General features: G+C 44.7%; 1 protein-coding gene across 1 annotated transcript in view; it reads right to left on the minus strand.

Annotated features, from left to right (window-relative positions):
- Positions 1–3,257, minus strand: part of LOC126456620 (ras-like protein family member 11B) — a 386,905-nt gene extending 383,648 nt beyond the window's left edge. The window contains exon 1 of the mRNA XM_050092364.1: positions 3,082–3,257. The gene's annotated coding sequence lies outside the window, so the exon portion shown is untranslated. The remainder of the gene's footprint in view (positions 1–3,081) is intronic.
- Positions 3,258–16,138: the final 12,881 nt, after the last annotated feature.

A 16,138-nucleotide genomic window follows, 5' to 3' on the forward strand; every position in this document is an offset into this window, starting at 1 on the left:
AAGTAACTTCATTTTCTCCCACACTTGTAGACGGAAGGAAGAGTTGACTTGGCATTTCGAAACTTGTTGACCTGTCTCTGCATCAACACATTTCTTTTTATGACCGAAAACGGACACGACACTAGTGTAGTATTACACCAATGCCCTGTGTGTTTTCATTCATAACGTACAATATATTATACGAAGAACCGATGAAACAGTCAATCAGTGCAACGTCCCTTTTTGTACCGTTCTTTGCTGGCTCTTCTTATACTGGACGTAACACATTGTATTAATGTACTCCTCTAGTAGTCGGCGATGGCTATGTCGCACTTAGTGCACCTAGCATCCTCTTTGAAATCAGTCAAACGTAGATAGCAAACTTCACTGAAAAAGAAATAATGAAGTTATGAGAAACTAAGAACGATTAGCACAAATGATTTTGTCTTGAAATTACTTACACTGGTCTGACAATGATCACTACTGATGAAACAAGCTATGAAAGAAAATATTTAAACATTCTTGCGATTAAAGAGTGACACAAACGCTACAGCTTCACTTGCGCAATGCATTGTTGACAGTAAGTGTTGCTCTTAGCTCCTCTTCAGGTGTTCCACACAATGAATTCTTTCGATAGTTAGTCATTTGTCGGAATCTGTCTTGTCAGTAAGCAATTAAGAAAAGGAGCTGCAAGTTCATTTTTGTAACAGTGCCTCAGGGTAATGGGAGTAGAAAATATTCAAAGCTCATATTTTTACAAAATCGTCATCATCTCCATATTAGCTTTATGTACTATAAAAAGTGATTTCAAAATGATGCCAGATAGAAATTTCAAAAGTACACCACATATATCGGAAAGTGATAGATGATGGAGTTAATATTTAATTGACCATCTGCATACGACGGGACTGCTTAATCTCAACGTAGGCATAAGAGAGACATGACTGCATTTTCTTTCCGGGTCTAAACACAACACTGGTGCAGAAACCTGTACTGAGCACCTGCAACTGAAGCATTGAAGTGACAACGGCAAAAACGTAGGCCTATTCCGATTGTGACATTTTACACTAATTTGCAAAACGAATTAGTCGATTAGCTAATTTGCCTGGGCGCCAGTTCTGGTTCATAGTCCAAACCTTGCTTAATATATTGTACCATAGATACAGTAAGGCATATGTTCGAATGGCTTTATAAATGGCCAATAGTCCGGGCTAAAAGAAAACTTTTGATCTTGTGCTCCTAGCTGAAATAGGAAACGAGCACCAAGACCCCCTCCCTCAAAACGCGATTCTGCGCGCGTCATTTTCCGGCCTTTTTTTTTATAGCGCTTCCACACTGTAACGATACATCCATAGAAAATCCACAGCTTTGGATGTATATCAAGCTTTGGTGATACAGAGTTATTTCAAGTGTACAGAGGATTTCCATAGGCTAGAGGCATATTAAATGTGACAAAAAAAAACATGCACCAGAGGAAATCTAGTGGTGGGATGGGGATGTTTTTTTAGACGTGGTGTTGGTCCTCTAGTGCAAATAGAAGGCAAAATGGATCGTTTCCTGTACAATGATGATTTAGAAAACAATCTGATTGCAATTGGAGAAAGAATGTGCCACATAAATTGATATTTCAGGAGGTCAATGATTCAAAACAATCCTTCAGCAATTTAAAAATAATCTTTTCAAATAAAAAATAATCAATCCTTTGGAATGATAAACAGAGATCCCGGAGCTAAATCCAGTGGAAAACTTCTGGGATGCACTGGATCGACTCAAACAAGGATGCCTAATTGGACGAATGATCGAAACTTTCACTTGGATTCAGTGCCAAAAAGCTGCGCGGCTGTGACCTAAGACCATAGGTATGTAACGAAATACTGACTTGTTCTTCAGATTCCAAAACAGCACTTTTTTCCCTTACATACGTAGATCTACAAACTACTTTTGAGCTGGAAGAGCTGTCATTTCTGTTTTGGTATAAGATAACTTTATTTAAAGAAAGTGTAGTTTGTACTAAATGGATTATAATTACATACTTTTCAACTATACACCGGCAGTTTTTTTCTATTACGCACTTGTCTTTATGTAATTGTAATTAATGCTTTTAACAAAATACTTTTGAGCGCTACTGTAGTTTTTGAAACCTAGCAAGACAGTGATTACTGGGATCTATTCGTTTCTGCAAGACAAAACCGTGCGGGATTAGCCGAACGGTCTAAGGCACTGCAGTCATGGACTGTGCGGCTGGTCCCGGCGGAGGTTCGAGTCCTCCCTCGGACATGGATGTGTGTGTTTGTCCTCAGGATAATTTAGGTTAAGCAGTGTGTCAGCTCAGGGACTAACGATCTTAGCAGTTAAGTCCCATAGGATTTCACACACATTTTGTGCAAGACAAAATGCCCACAAAGTTAAAAGTAATGAGTTGGGAACAACTACATTTCGTGTAACATGACGGTGACTGCCTTATTATATAGCTTTGTATACGTTTTATTTTTTTGATACAGTCATTTTTTATGAAACAGTGATAAACGATTTCGACCGCAACAGCAATAATCAGATGCTAAGAGAGGTTTTTTGTGAACACACGTTCATGTATAGTCGAACAACGCATGAACATGTCTTCACCAATTGTTGTCAAGCAACAGATGAACAATGTTTTCACCAAATGTTGCTCTTAGCTTATGAAAATAACTTTTGTGGCCGAAACCAGTTATTATTGTGTCATCAAAAAGCGTCTTTGTCAAAAAAAGCTTTAAAAGCTATATACAGTGGTCTTGATTGAATTGTAGAAATGAAACTGTGGAATTCCATAGTAACGTTAAGGCTTAAGCACCAGCAATTGAATATGTTAAATGTGTAGATACTCCGCCTACAACATTCTTAATAAACCATTTACCTAGTATTACCACTTCTGCAAACAATTTTACCACATTTCAGCACAAAAAAGTTCACCAGTGCAACAATTATCGAAGTGCACTGTTGGTAATTTGAATACGTTCAGAACGCGCAGAAATTTCGTATGCACTGCTTACTGAGGTCGGTAAACCATCTCGTTCTTAACTTGATTTGGCGGGCTATAAAAAATTATAAAACTGAACGATTTACCTGTTGGCGAGGCACTGTTGGTCTTACGCAGGGCTGTGCGTCGAGTCTCCAGCCGTGGATTATCTGAGTAAGCAGCTGCTAGTGCAACAGAAACAGATCAACAGGTGCATTGAGGCAGCGTGTGTCAGCGGACGCCTCCGCGACGCTGGCTGGGTCTTCGGGCTGTCTCAGGCAGCGGCAGCGCGCGCCGAACTGGGCGCTCTGTTGGCGCTACAGCCCTGCCAGCTATAAGCGGCCGCGCCGTTGCCATGGAGACGGCCGCCCAGAGCGCTGCGGGCACGTCCCTGCGTCCCAGCCTGGCCACTTAGCGTCCACTCCGTCTCCGGCTCCCAGTATCTAGGTAGACGTGCAGTGGGGTGACAAAAGTCATGGCACAGCGAGATGTACATGAACAGATGGGCCGGCCGGGGTGGACGAGCGGTTCTAGGAGTTTCAGTCTGGAACCGCGCGGCTGCTACGGACACAGGTTCGAATGCTGCCTCGGGCATGGATGTGAGTGATGTCCTTAGGTTGGTTAGGTTTAAGTAGTTCTAAGTTCTAGGGGACTGATGACCTCACCTGTTAAGCGGGGTAGGACGTCAAACGGGCCGACTTGGAGCAGGAGAGGCACCACAGGACATTTTATTTTTTACTGTCTATACTTTTACAAATAAATTCATAAAACTTTGTCAGCATGACCAGGAAGGACAGGATTCACATTCATAACACTGGAAGTGTAAAAACATAACAAAATAATTTTTTTTTAATATGAAATTTCATAATTTTTTCACTTACTGTTGGCTGCATTTGTTGATATAGGTACATTTTTCTTCACAAGTAAGAGAGATTCTTTGATGAATTTTGCACAGAATACAAACCATACTTACAGGTGTATGAAACTCGAGAATTTTCCAAATCTATTAAAAACTGTGGTAAAAATTGAGATAATTAACTAAAAAATTTGATTTTTTCTAAACATAAAGTTTAAAACGTGACACTTCATTCATTATTTTTCATAAATTAAATAGATTCTAGAGTTTCATACACCTGTAACTATGGTTTGTATGCTGTGCAAAATTCATCGAACAGTCTCTCTTACTCATGAAGAAAAGTGTACCTATAACAACAAATGCAGCCAACAGTAAGTGAAAAAATGATGAAATTTCACATGTAAAAAATATATATATATATTGTTATGTTTTTGAACTTCCGCTGCTATGAGTGTGAATCCTGAATCCTTCCTGGTCATGCTGAGAAAGTTTTATGAATTTACTTGTAAAAGTATAGACAGTGGAAATTAAAATGTCCTGTGGTGCCTCTTCTGCTCAAAGTCGGCCCGTTTGACGTCCTACCCCCCCCCCCCTTAAGTCCCATAGTGCTCAGAGCCATTTGAACCATTTGAACAGATGGCTCTAGTATCGCCACGCAAAATGTAAACGGGCAGCGCAATGGCAGAGCTGTTATTTGTTTTCTGTGATACTTGTGAAAAGGTTCCCGACGTGATTATGGTCGCGCGACTGGAATTAACAGACTCTGAACACAGAATGGCAGTTGGAGCTGGATGTATGGAGCATTCCATTTCGGAAATCATTAGGGTATTCAGTATTCTGAGATCCACAGTGTTAAGAGTGTGCCGAAAATACCAAATTTCAGACGTTACCTTTGAAAGGGTCCTGTGGTCCCCTTTCATTAGCATTTTATTTCCTTTCCAGTGATAGAACTCTCTGGCATGCGTGAGTGGATGGGTTTGTTTCATTTTGCTATACGGTGGTTTAGTCTGCTGCAGAGAATCAGCGGTTGTTGTTGTTGTGGTCTTCGGTCCTGAGACTGGTTTGATGCAGCTCTCCATGCTACCCTGTGCTGTGCAAGCTTCTTCACTTCCCAGTACATACTGCAACCTACATCCTTCTGAATCTGTTTAGTTTATTCATCTCTTGGTCTCCCTCCACGATTTTTACCCTCCACGCTGCCCTCCAATGCTAAATTTGTGATCCCTTGATGCCTCAGAACACGTCCTACCAAACAGTCCCTTCTTCTTGTCAAGTTGTTCCACAAACTCCTCTTCTCCCCAATTCTATTCAGTACCTCCTCATTAGATATGTGATCTACCCACCTAATCTTCAGCATTCTTCTGTAGCACCACATTTCGAAAGCTTCTACTCTCTTCTTGTCGAAACTGTTTATCGTCAATGTTTCACTTCCATACATGGCTACACTCCATACAAATGCTTTGAGAAACGACTTTCTGACATTTAAATCTATACTCGATGTTAACAAATTTCTCTTCTTCAGAAACACTTTCCTTGCCATTGCCACTCTACATTTTATATCTTCTCTACTTCGACCATCGTCAGTTATTTTGCTCCCCAAATGGCAAAACTCCTTTACTACGTTAAGTGTCTCATTTCCTATTCTAATTCCCTCAGCATCACCCGACTTAATTCGACTACATTCCATTGTCCTCGTTTTCCTATTGTTTATGTTCATCTTATATCTTCCTTTCAAGACACTGTCGATTCCGATCAACTGCTCTTCCAAGTCCTTTGCCGTCTCTGACAGAATTACAATGTCATCGGCAAACCTCAAAATTTTTATTTCTTCTCCAAGGATTTTAATACCTACTCCGAATTTTTCTTTTGTTTAGTTTACTGATTGCTCAGTATACAGATTGAATAACATCGGGGAGAGGCTACAACCCTGTCTCACTTCCATCCCAACCACTGCTTCCCTTTCGTGCCCCTCGATTCTTATAACTGCTATCTGGTTTCTGTACAAATTGTAAATAGCCTTTCGCTCCCTGTCATCAATTTCTTCATCTTCTGCAGAGCTAGTTGGCATATAAACTTGTACTACTGTAGTAGGCGTGGGCTTCGTGTCTATCTTGGCCACAATAATGCGTTCACTATCCTGTTTGTAATAGCTTACCCGCATTTCTATTTTCCTATTCATTATTAAACCTACTCCTGCATTACCCCGATTTGATTTTGTATTTATAACCCTGTATTCACCTGACCAAAAGTCTTGTTCCTCCTGCCACCGAACTTCACTAATTCCCACTATATCTAACTTTAACCTATCCATTTCCCTTTTTAAATTTTCTAACCTCCCTGCTCGATCAAGGGATCTGACATTCCACGCTCCGGTCCGTAGAACGCCAGTTTTCTTTCTCTTGATAACGACGTCCTCCTGAGTAGTCCCTGCCCGGAGATCCGAATGGGGGACTATTTTCCTCCGGAAAATTTTACCCAAGCGGACGCCATCATCATTTAACCATACAGTAAAGCTGCATGCCCTCGGGAAAAATTACAGCTGTGGTTTCCCCTTGCTTTCAGCCGTTCGCAGTACCGCACAGCAAGGCCGCTTTGGTTAGCGTTACAAGGCGAGATCAGTCAATCATCCTCACTGTTGCCCCTGCAACTACTGAAAAGGCTGCTGCCCTTTTTCAGGAACCACACTTTTGTCTGGCCTCTCAACAGATACCTCTTCTTTGTGGTTGCACCTAAGTTATGGCCATCTGTATCGCTGAGGCATGCAAGCCTCCCCACCGACGGCAAGGACCATGGTTCATGGGGGGAATCAGCGGTAGTCATACAGAATGGCCAGCCCTTGTAGTTTTCAGGTAGGCAAAGAGATTTTCTCCCCTTGTGTGAAAGTTACTGGTGTTAAGTTGGTGGCGGAAGCTTCATCTCTGGGTTTTCCTGGCCACGGGGTCGCGTCGGAGATGTTGGAGTGGGTGAGACGGTCTGTCTGCTTCCAGCTAGCCGAGGGTCTCCAGCCGAAGTCTCTTCGAAGAAGGGTGAGTTGACTTAAACGCGTGGCGCGTTGTCTCATAGCAAGAGGGGAGCTTTTAGCTTTTAATCCCACGTATCATCTAATAAAGATTGATTTGCTGGGTCGCAGCAAGGAATGCAAGGGTTTCGCAGACTTACAGTTTGATTCCTAATGCAGACTTGACTTTGATCCGTAAGAAGAACGTAGCACAAAGGTGTTGCACATTTTGAAGCGTCCTCGATTCAGTGTGAATGTTTGTGTACCTGCAACTGCGTGTGTATGCATTTTAATCTTTTCCGATTCTTGGAAGTTTTTGCTTATTTGTCAATTTTCTTTGTCTCATTACTTCATGTCCGGTGGGAACCATCCACATGGATTAATATTAGAGTTTGTTGGTCCTCTGCCATTATCTGTTGTCTATTCAAATGTGTCCTCTGTAAAATGCTAATTGTTCGCGACTGCGTGGTTTGTTGTTACTAAAATTTCGCCACGGCAGGTAGAAAGTGTGTCTCCGCGAAGCACGTGGGCACACGAGTCTGTTGTGAAACGTATAGCGTTTCACAAGCAATTGTACTTAGTTAACACGCAACATCAGTCTATAGATCCACTACTTGAATGTTTTAAGGAATAAATAATTTCGCCTCCAATCTTATCCTGTGTACCGATGTTACGTCTCCGTTACCTACGCAATTTACCTTGTAGTTTTCCTTGTCAGCCCATCCATAGTGTTTCCATGTACATAGGTCCAATAATTAGTGTCCTTTTTTTATATAAAACAAATGCTCTGGAATAGATCTTGTTTTCAGGAATGTTGCTGCAAGCTGCAATAGTGCACAGTGTTCGCGCACTCTTTACTTTATTCAATATTTGATTCACGGGATCAATGCCTGGATCATATTAATAATTGTACCCCATTCTTCATCAGTGACTTTACAATGAATGTTCTTTTGTGAGTTTTCCTTATGAATAAATTAAGTAATTTTCCGACTCAGCACAACCTCTTATTTGTCGTGTGGCGTTACCTGACGTTGATTTCAATGTCGGATAGCATTTTATTATTCAAAGTGCGCGTGGCTCTTTAAGCCATCAGGATACATCCATACATCCATACATTAAGCCATCAGGATACATTCACGCTACTTACACCTTCACTTAACGATGGAGATCAGTTGCGTTTGCGTAGAATTGTCAGCGCTAACAGACAAGCAACACCGCGTCAAATAACCGCATAAATCAACGTGGGACGTGCGACGAACTTATCCGTGGAAACAGCGCAGCGAAAACTGGCGTTAATGGCCTATGGCAGCAGACGACCGATGCGACTGCCTTGCTAGCAGCGTGACACAGCCTGCAGCGCCTCTCCTTGGTTAATAGCCTTATCGTTTGGATCATATGAGTCTGGAAAACCTTGGAATGCTCACATGAGTCCCAATTTCAGTTGGTAGGAGCGGATTTAGGGTTCGAGTTTGGCGCAGACATCACGAGTCCATAGACTCCTGTAGCCAACAAGGCACTGTGCAAGCTGGTGGTGCTCCATAATGGTATCGGCTGTGCCCTCTGGTCTAACTGAACCAATCCTATTTTCAGCCATTCATGGACTCCATGTTCCGAAACAACGACGGAATTTTTATGGATGAAAATGTGGCATGTCACCAGGCCACAGTTGTTCGTGACTGGTTTGAAGAACATTCTGGACAGCTTGAACGAATAATTTTGCCACCCACATTGTCTGACATGAATACCATCGAACATTTATGGGATCTAAGCAAGAGGTCAGTTCGTGCACAAAATCCTGCACCGGCGACACTTTCGCAACTATGGACCGTTATACAGGCAACGTGGCTCAATATTTCTGCTGGGGACTTCGAACGACTTGTTAAGCCCATGCGACGGCGATCTGCTGCGCAACTATGGACGGTTATACAGGCAACGTTGCTCAAAATTTTTTCTGGGGACTTCGAACGACTTGTTGAGCCCAATGCGACGGCGATCTGCTGCACAACTATGGACGGCTATACAGGCAACGTGGCTCAATATTTCTGGTGGGGGACATTGAACGACTTGTTGAGCCCAATGCGACGGCGATCTGCTGCACAACTATGGACGGTTATACAGGCAACGTGGTTCAATATTTCTGGTGGGGGACTTTGAACGACTTGTTGAGCCCAATGCGACGGCGATCTGCTGCACAACTATGGACGGCTATACAGGCAACGTGGCTCAATATTTCTGGTGGGGGACTTTGAACGACTTGTTGAGCCCAATGCGACGGCGATCTGCTGCACAACTATGGACGGCTATACAGGCAACGTGGTTCAATATTTCTGGTGGGGGACTTTGAACGACTTGTTGAGCCCAATGCGACGGCGATCTGCTGCACAACTATGGACGGCTATACAGGCAACGTGGCTCAATATTTCTGGTGGGGGACTTTGAACGACTTGTTGAGCCCAATGCGACGGCGATCTGCTGCACAATTATGGACCGTTATACAGGCAACGTGGCTCAATATTTCTGGTGGGACTTTGAACGACTTGTTGAGCCCATGCGACGGCGATCTGCTGCACAACTATGGACAGTTATACAGGCAACGTGGTTCAATATTTCTGCTGGGGGACTTTGAACGACTTGTTGAGCCCAATGCGACGGCGATCTGCTGCACAACTATGGACGGCTATACAGGCAACGTGGCTCAATATTTCTGGTGGGGTCTTCGAACGACTTGTTGAGCCCATGCGACGGCGATCTCCTGCGCAACTATGGACGGTTATACAGGCAACGTGGCTCAATATTTATTGTTGAGCCCATGCGACGGCGATCTGCTGTGCAACTACGGGCGGTTATACAGGCAACGTGAATGATGATGAAATGATGACGACGGTACAGACACCCAGTCATCTCGAGGCATGTGAAAGTACCCAACTCCGCCGGGAATCGAACCCGGGACCCCATGCTCGGGAAGTGAGAACGCGACCGCGAGACCACGAGCTGCAGACTGGTCACCAGTAAGCAGTACATAAAAATTTCCATGCAATGATCAGTTCAGTTGCACCAGAGAGCCCAGTCAATATTGCACGCTAACACAGCCCACACTATTATGGATCTACGATCAGATTGCACAGTGCCTTGTTGAAATCTTGGGTCCATAGCTTCGTGGGGTCTACTCCACACTCGGACGCTGCCATCAGCTCTTACCAACTAAAATCGGGACTCGTCTGACATGGAAATGGTTTTCAAGTCGTCTAGGGTCCAACCGGTATGGTCATGAACCCAGGAGAGGCGCTGCGGGCGGTGTCGTGTTGTTAGGAAGCGCACTCGCGTCGGTCGTCTGCTGCCATGGCCCATTAGCGACAAATTTCGCCGCGATGTCCTAACGGATACGTTCGTCGTACGTCCAACATTGATTTCTGCGGTTATTTCATGCAGTTTTGCTTGCCTGTTAGCACTACTGGCCGTCGTCGGCCGTTAAGTGAAGGCCGTCGACCACCGCGTTGTTTGTGGTGAGAGGTAATTCCTGTAATTTTGTATTTTCAGCAGACTCTTCATACTGCAGATCTCGGAATAATGAATTACGTGACGATTTCCGAAACAGAATGTCCCATGTGTTTAGCTCCAACTACTATACCGCGTCAAAGCCTGTTCCCTCCTGGCATGTGGTCATAATCACGTTAATCTTTTGATGCGACTAAGCTGGGTACAAATCACATCTCCGGCAATGCACTGCCATTTTATACCTTGCGTAGGCGATATTACCCCCACCTGTAACATGTGCATAGCGTTAGCCCATGATTTTTGTCACCTAAGTGTGTATGCACAACAACAATGACTGTGCATAATTATGCACCCAACACACAACTATTTTCACAAGAACTTTCTTCACAGCTTATTGAGGCTAGCAAGTGAAAGCGACCATCCTTAGTTCTTCTTCTATCCAGTCTAAATCCCTGTCAGGCTTAAGTAAGTGCTCAAAAAGAAAATTCTCCACTAACATAGAGGTTCAACAGTAAAGTAATGAGATTGATTTTCTTTGCAAGATGAGGGAAAACTGCAGGCTTGCGTGGCCACAATATCTTTGACTTTGGTCTATAAGCTGCTTCTAGTCCAAGCAGCACATCGATGCAACTGCTCAGTCGTGAGTTGTGCTGTAATAAATTAACACATGTTTGTGTCTCTCGTCACGGAAATGGAAGCGCACAATATTGCGCAACGGTATGCCATTTCTTTTTGCGTTAAATTGGGTGAAAACGCGATGTCAACTTACGGTAAGCTTCAGAAAGCCTTTGGAGAGGAGGTTATGACAAGAGCTCAAGTTTTTCGTTGGCGTAAAATATTTAGTGAAGTCAGAACGAATGTTGAAGATGAAGACCACAGTGGACGACCATCGACCTCACGGATGGATGTCAACTTGGCCAGGGTGCGTGAACTCGTACGATCTGATCGAAGATTATCCGTGAAAATTATTGCAGAAGAATTGAATATCAATCGAGAAACGGTTCGTCTAATAATAACTGAAGATCTTGGTATGAGAAAGATTTGTGCAAAAATAGTCCCCAAAAATCTCACACCACAACAACGAGAAACACAGAAAAATGTGACAGCCGATCGGTTAGAGCAAACGGAAATCGATCCAGAATTGCTGAGCCGAGTTATCACTGGTGATGAGAGATGGTTGTTTCGGTACAATCCAGAGACAAAACGCCGAATTTTGTAATGGTGCTCAAAGGGATCACACAGACCAAAAAAAGCTCGCATGTCAAAGTCAAAAGTGAAATGCATGCTCGTGTGTTTCTTCGATTCCAAGGGAATTGTTCATAAAGAGTGGGTGCCTCCTGGACAAACACTTAACCAATATTACTACAAAGAAATTTTAGAAAGACATCGTAAAAGAGTTCTTCATGTTCGTACCAACATTGCTGATAACTGGATTCTGCATCACGATAATGCTCCACCCCATACTGCTCTGTCAGTACAGCAATTTTTAACCTCAAAACAAATTTCAGTACTACCACAGCCACCTTATTCTTCAGATATCGCTGCGTGTGACATTTTTCTATTTCCAAGTGTCAAAACGGCGGTCAAGGGACACCATTGTCAAACAACACAAGATGTCCAAAAAGCTACGACGAGGGTCTTGGAGGATATTACAGAAGATGAGTTCCAGAAATGTTACCATCAATGGCAGAAGCGCTGGAAAAAGTGTGTGCAATCAGAAGGGAACTACTTTGAAGGGGACAACACTAAACTTGACTAAAGCGGGAAGCAACATTTTTTTCACATCAGTCTCATTACTTTATTGTCGCACCTCGTATTCTGTCTTGTAGCTAAAGAATAATACGAGTAGGGGAGACGCACGTCACCTAAGTATCACGTTTAAGATGCGATGAACGGCTGTAAAAATATCAAAACAGTTTCTTCTGTATTCTTAGAATACGAATTTGTTGAACGGTTGGATATTCTGTCCAATGGATGAAAAAAATTGTAGTCGAACACAGAGCTGGAGTAATCACTTTACAAAGGAAAGTAACCTTAGTTGAAGTACCTTATAATACGTTGGCTAATTGGCCTCTATGGTCAGACCTGCAAAATCTGAAGTACACTCCTGGAAATTGAAATATGAACACCGTGAATTCATTGTCCCAGGAAGGTGAAACTTTATTGACACATTCCTGGGGTCAGATACATCATATGATCACACTGACAGAACCACAGGCACATAGGCACAGGCAACAGAGCATGCACAATGTCGGCACTAGTACAGTGTATATCCACCTTTCGCAGCAATGCAGGCTGCTATTCTCCCATGGAGACGATCGTAGAGATGCTGGATGTAGTCCTGTGGAACGGCTTGCCATGCCATTTCCACCTGGCGCCTCAGTTGGACCAGCGTTCGTGCTGGACGTGCAGACCGCGTGAGACGACGCTTCATCCAGTCCCAAACATGCTCAATGGGGGACAGATCCGGAGATCTTGCTGGCCCGGGTAGTTGACTTACACCTTCTAGAGCACGTTGGGTGGCACGGGATACATGCGGACGTGCATTGTCCTGTTGGAACAGCAAGTTCCCTTGCCGGTCTAGGAATGGTAGAACGATGGGTTCGATGACGGTTTGGATGTACCGTGCACTATTCAGTGTCCCCTCGACGATCACCAGTGGTGTACGGCCAGTGTAGGAGATCGCTCCCCACACCATGATGCCGGGTGTTGGCCCTCTGTGCCTCGGTCGTATGCAGTCCTGATTGTGGCGCTCACATGCACGGCGCCAAACACGCATACGACCATCATTGGCACTAAGGCAGAAGCGACTCTCATCGCTGAAGACGACACGTCTCCATTCGTCCCTCCATTCACGCCTGTCGCGACACCACTGGAGGCGGGCTGCACGATGTTGGGGCGTGAGTGGAAGACGGCCTAACGGTGTGCGGGACCGTAGCCCAGCTTCATGGAGACGGTTGCGAATGGTCCTCGTCGATACCCCAGGAGCAACAGTGTCCCTAATTTGCTGGGAAGCGGCGGTGCGGTCCCCTACGGCACTGCGTAGGATCCTACGGTCTTGGCGTGCATCCGTGCGTCGCTGCGGTCCAGTCCCAGGTCGACGGGCACGTGCACCTTCCGCCGACCACTGGCGACAACATCGATGTACTGTGGAGACCTCACGCCCCACGTGTTGAGCAATTCGGCGGTACGTCCACCCGGCCTCCCGCATGCCCACTATACGCCCTCGCTCAAAGTCCGTCAACTGCACATACGGTTCACGTCCACGCTGTCGCGGCATGCTACCAGTGTTAAAGACTGCGATGGAGCTCCGTATGCCACGGCAAACTGGCTGACACTGACGGCGGCGGTGCACAAATGCTGCGCAGCTAGCGCCATTCGACGGCCAACACCGTGGTTCCTGGTGTGTCCGCTGTGCCGTGCGCGTGATCATTGCTTGTACAGCCCTCTCGCAGTGTCCGGAGCAAGTATGGTGGGTCTAACACACCGGTGTCAATGTGTTCTTTTTTCCATTTCCAGGAGTGTATAACGTTGGGTTAATGGAAGACAGGAGAACTGTAATATTGTGCAATATGGGATACACTTAACTGGGTGACGCTCGTTGTGTTGAGATAACGCACTGGGTCCTTGGTTGGGTATGTGAAATGGTTGGAAAAGGTATTGTCTTCTTCCACTTCCAGCACACCACTGTAAGGAAGCGTTGCCTTTTCTAGCCCCTGACTGGTTGCCATTGGTGAACAGAGACGCGAAGGGGTGGCCACGTAGTGCGAGGATAAGGGTAAAAGAGCATGCAGAAAGGTGTAGTGCGGGCAGCTGCCGTATATAATACTGATTATAATTCAAAGTGATTGTGATTATGGGTTGTAGAAATTCAACAATGAAATTTCTCGCGATCAATAAAAAAGTATTGCAGTTCCTGAATACATATTGAAAATGGTCAGACACCCTATTAATCATTGTCGCGATCGTTACTGCAGGCAAAGTGAGTGCTACCAATGGTCTCGATATCTTCTGTGAAAAGGACACATCTATAGAAGACGCAACATTCGTGACGTGTTGCTGGGGTGAATACGTCTACTTGCAACGCACCTGTGAAGTGTCTGGATGCTGCAACCAGCACATAATAATAACGAGTCGAGATGTGGTGGTCTAGGCTCCTAGAGAAACGCAGAGCATACCGAAATATCCATTGTCGCCGGGTATGCTCGTTGGTGTAAAAAAATATACACTCAGCCTCTTCGGTACGATAGCAAACTTTAATTATTTTCTGTTTGCCTAAGCGAGTAGCGTTCTCGTTTTTCAGCTAGTGTTGGGACTGTGTAATGATCGCTGTGTTAAGGCGAAGCAAACTCCCACTAATTTGTGTTAGCTGCTGCCAAGATGTCACTTAAAACAGTCTCCTCAATAAAATGGCAGTAATATCAGCAATATAACATTTCACCTTCAGAAACCTTTCTCAAGATAAAATGAAGTGTCTGATTATGTATTATCGACTTGCGTTAAGGAAAGTGCAGACAACTGGTACACTATGTGATCAAAAGTATCCGGACACCTAGCTGAAAATGACTTACAAGTTCGTGATGCCATCCATCCGTAATGCTGGAATTCAATATGGTGTTGGCCCACCCTTAGCCTTGATGACAGCTTCCACTCTCGCAGGCATACGTTCAGTCAGGTGCTGGAAGGTTTCTTGGGGAATGACAGCCCATTCTTCACGGAGTGCTGCACTGAGGAGAGGTATCGATGTCGGTCGGTGAGGCATGGCAGGAAGTCGACGTCCCAAAACATCCCAAAGGTGTTCTATAGGATTCAGGTGAGGACCCTGTGCAGACCAGTCCATTACAGGAGTGTTATTGTCGTGTAACCACTCTGCCGCAGACAGTGCATTATGAACAGGTGCTCGATCATGTTGAAAGATGCAATCGCCATCCCCGAATTGCTCTTCAACAATGGGAAGCAGGAAGGTACTTCACATTAATGTAGGCCTGTGCTGTGATAGCGCCACGCCAAACAACAAGGGGTGCTAGCCCCCTCCATGAAAAACACGACCATAACATAACATCACCACCTCTGAATTTTACTGTTGGCACTACACACGCCAGCAGATGACGTTAACCGGGCATTCACCATAGCTCACACTGACATCAGATCGCCGCATTGTGTACCTTTATTCGTCACTCGTTTTTCCACCGTTAAGTCGTCTAATGTTTACGCTCCTTACACGAAGCGAGGCGTCGTTTGGCATTTACCGGCGTGATATGTGGCTTATGAGCAGCCGCTCGACCATGAAGTTCAAGTTTTCTCACCTCCCACCTAATTGTAATAATACTTGCAGTGGATCCTGCAGCAGTTTGGAATTCCTTGGTTGATGCCTATTACACATTACGACCCTTTTCAACTGTCAGCATTCTGTCAGTCAATAGACGAGGTCGGCCTGTACGCTTTTGTGCTGTACGTGTACCATCACGTTTCCACTTCACTATCACGTTGGAAATAGTGGACCTAGGGATGTTTAGGAGGGTGGAAATCTTGCGTACAGACGTTTGACATAAGTGACACCCAATCACCTGACAATGTTCGAAGTCCTTGAGTTCCGCGGAGCGCCCCATTCTGCTCTCTCACGATGTCCAATGACTACTGAGGTCGCTGTTATGGAGTACCTGGCAGTAGGTGCACCTAATACGAAAAACGTATGTTTTTGGTGGGGTCGGGATACCTTTGATCACATAGTGTACACCTACACGTAGGCTTACAGTACACCTATTCATAACGTCAGCGTTGAGCGGCCTTAAACTATTATACATCTATATCACTG

The sequence above is a fragment of the Schistocerca serialis genome, chromosome 2, assembly GCF_023864345.2.
Source record: "Schistocerca serialis cubense isolate TAMUIC-IGC-003099 chromosome 2, iqSchSeri2.2, whole genome shotgun sequence".
Classification (NCBI taxonomy): Eukaryota; Metazoa; Arthropoda; class Insecta; order Orthoptera; family Acrididae; genus Schistocerca; species Schistocerca serialis.